This window comes from Taurulus bubalis, assembly GCF_910589615.1.
Source record: "Taurulus bubalis genome assembly, chromosome: 1".
In the NCBI taxonomy this organism is placed as follows: domain Eukaryota; kingdom Metazoa; phylum Chordata; class Actinopteri; order Perciformes; family Cottidae; genus Taurulus; species Taurulus bubalis.
In genome coordinates, this window is record NC_136589.1 from 17,435,040 (window position 1) to 17,438,729 (window position 3,690).

Here is a 3,690-nt window from a genome sequence, read left to right on the forward strand (position 1 = left end):
CTCCGTCTCTTTCTCTTGTGTCAGAGCTCATGAAGGGACAGTGGGGTCTTGCATGGAGGGGTGGGGACCCAGAGGGACTGCAGACAGTACTCGCTGTGTGCGCACACGCACAAAGTGAGAGCACACACACGCAGCCCGCAACAGGCTAAGGACTTGCACACACCTAGTGAGGCAATCCAAGCTTCACCAGTTGGAGGACCAGGAAGTAGGGAGGCGGTCCTGCCAACGCCTGGAGAAGGTCCTCTAGAAACGGAAGCAACACGTGCACACGCAACATCTCGTGCACATGCAACATCTCATGCGCATGCAACATATCATATGCACGTAACATTTTGTGCGCATGTAACAATAGCAGAGCAAGCCGAGGCCTTGGAGCAGCCAGTCGGGCCGCAGCATCAGGACCACACGAGGGCCGGCGGCGTCCTGCAGCTGCTCCAGTGAGCCAAAAAGATAAATACATAAATGAAAGCTCACACACTCTGCGCCACATTTCCAGCATGACACGAAAACAAAAGTCCTCCTCCTAACTCCCTAACCGAGCAGGAGGCAGGACCTGGTTGCACATAATTAACTCACTGATGGACTGAGATTAAAAAAACAAACAAACTGCTATTTAATTACAACATAACCACCTGATTTTTATGTTTGACCAATAATACAATCAACGCCGGTGAATGCTGTATTTCTATCACTTGCATTTACCTTTTAATGTATTTTTAACACATTTTGTATTTACATTTGTGAACTGATATTCATATAGAGAGTAGGGAATATCAAATCTTATACAAATCTTAAAATGAATGACTAAAAATGACTAATTTGTGCTTTTAAAATAGTTATTTTGTGGCCTAAATTAAGCCATTTGTACTCTTAAGAACAGGTGAAAAAAGAAAGTTTACACTTTTTCCATCTTTGAAACTAGTTTTGTCAGGTGAATTATTTATTGTTTGGTCAGAATCATTGTTGGTTGTTGTAATACTTGTTTTGGCCACAATAGGCTAAAGTGCACCAATACTCCATGTTCTTAATAGGACTTAAAGCATTAAAGTTTTTTTTTCAGGTAAGTTTTAACTTAAATAACTGACAAAACTTATATATTCCACCTGGTTCACATCTAGAGAGTTGTGGCAAACCCACATTTCTCCAAATGTAGATCAAATTTAGAACATTTATTTATCTTTAGTGCTCTCTATATTCTCATTAGACTTCCATCAGTGGCATCACAGCTTTGAGAACATTTGAGTCATTCAAAGCAGGTGTGTTGACTGTTGGCGTTGACCTCAAATCCTCAGCGGTTCGCTGCCACCTGTACGTACACATGTGATGTGACATTGTGCAAAATTCTCATAATAATTCACTCTTTTGAGGAGAACACAAAAGGAGGACAGTGAAACCTGAGATGATTGACAGCTATGAAGAGTTTGAGGAGGAAGCAGAGCAATGTGTTGGTATTGTGAGCTCCACCCCTGCAGTCCTCCAACCACTCTCTCTCTCTCTCTTTCTCTCTCTCTCTCTCTCTCTCTCTCTTGCTCTCTCTCTCTCTCTCTCGCTCTCTCTCTCTTGTGTCACTGGAGCCCTGCCCGCCGCTCCAGGAAGTGGTTCCTGCCACAGGTGGGTGGAGCAGAGAGGGAGGGAAAGAGCAGGCAGAGTGAAGAGGTTGAGGTGTGAGAAGTATTTATAATATTGGATCAATATTAGAGCTAGAACCAGCTGCTCAGGAGCCAGTGCAGCTCTCTGCCCCTTTGTGACCCTGGAGCACAGAGGCTCAGCCGGGTGTGTTGTGTTTGTGTCCCAGGACCCAGAGGAGCCTCAGCACGGGTCCCGCCCCCGACGAGGTATCCTCCATGTGTGCTTGCAGAGGATCGGCCAGCTGGAGCTGTGGCTGCAGGAAGCCCAGAGGAGCCCGGTAACCGGCAGAGCCACCATGCAGGACTACGTAGAGCAGCAGCTTCTCACCTGCCAGGTAAAGCCCCGCCCACCACGGGAATAGGTCACTGCTCGGGTCAAAAGATCCACAGTGAGGTCAAACTGGGTTAAATGAGTTAGAGAGGTTTATTTATCTATATAATTATTGAATTATATATAATTATTTAATTAATTATATAAATGTATTTATTGTTATATAATTATTTAATTATATTTATTTGTATATAATTATTTAATTATATATATATTTATACCCAGGAATACGAGCCACCACTGTGTGAAGCTAATGAGGAACCAAATAAGGAATATAGGAGTGATGTTGAAATAATGGATGAACAGTTTACGGAGCTCAGATGTCCAAACAATATTTTTTCAACTTCAATTTTAAGTCTTCCACCAAATCAGTGCTTCCTGAGCTGCTGTGCGGAATAAAAAATCTGCTGTTATTCACGAACTTTTGACAAAATTAAAATATTAAATTGTGACTTTACAAACATTTCAAGTTGCACAATGTCGTGTGAAGAGCACAATATGAATATGAGCACAATATGACTCATGGAAAACGTCCAAATTGTTGCTGACTGGTTCAGATCTTGAAAAAAGTCCATCTGGCTGCAGACTGACAGATACATCGTTCAGGAAGTGGAGCGTGTTTCTGCATGTCGGAGGTCAGATAGTGCGCAATACCTTCAGACTGCACATCTGGCTTCGCTCGTGCACGAGTCAAAGTTCAGTCGGTTCCAGTGTAACACGGTCCCGTGGGGCCGCTTCCTCACAGAAGTCCTCACCTGCCACTTGCTCTGATTTTATTGCCTCTAAAGTTGCTTTAAGCTCCGGCCACCACCAATTATTATATATAATATTATATATATATATATATATATATATATATATATATATATATATATATATATATCACTTCAGTTTCAGTTTAAATGGTATTTACATGAAAGATCCATAAAATTGTACACACATTCGGCAAAAGCCGACAAAAAGTCTGTTGTTGTGGGCTTTAGACTCTTTTCTCATGTTGACTGAGATGTGAATATGAAAAGAAACTGTAGAGAGAAACACTGAATATTTGCCCAATATAAATATCTGAAACTAGCTCAGCACACCAGTAGATGCACTGGGTGGGGCTTTTATGAGGATCCTTGAGGGTTGAGGATCAGTGAGTTTCTGTCTGTGACAGAATGGTTCTCGTCCGATGGAGTCGCGCCCTCACAGCCTTCTTTGTTGTGTCTGTCTCCTCTCTGTTGACCAGAGAGTGAAACCAAAGCATCCATTAGTTTCACAGGTAAACACGTCACACCTGAATGAATGAATGAATTAAACTTTGTGCGCAAACTAACAGCCACTGGTGAGCTCTCCCATTCAGAGGGACTTCAGATCCAGTCTCACACTGAAACTATTGCGACTTTTCTCTAAACGTCTTATTAATATAATATTGTAGTGACTGTGACTTCATAATTCACCCTTGTTCTTAGTGTGGTTCTATACACTGTTGTTTCATGCAGTTATTCAAGTAATGTGTTATACACGTAGCTATTACTGTTCCAGGATCAAGAGTTCAACTGTGGTTGATGACGTATGCCCCAATGCTTGTTAGGTTAGTGGGCAGCGCCATCTTGTGTTGTTTTTTTCGACATGTAAAATAAACGAGACACGACTTGTGTTCTCAACTGAAGGAATTGCCTTTTACTTTTAAATGCAAGTTCCTCAATATCATATAAATATATAATATCATGTAAAAACTTCTTTCTG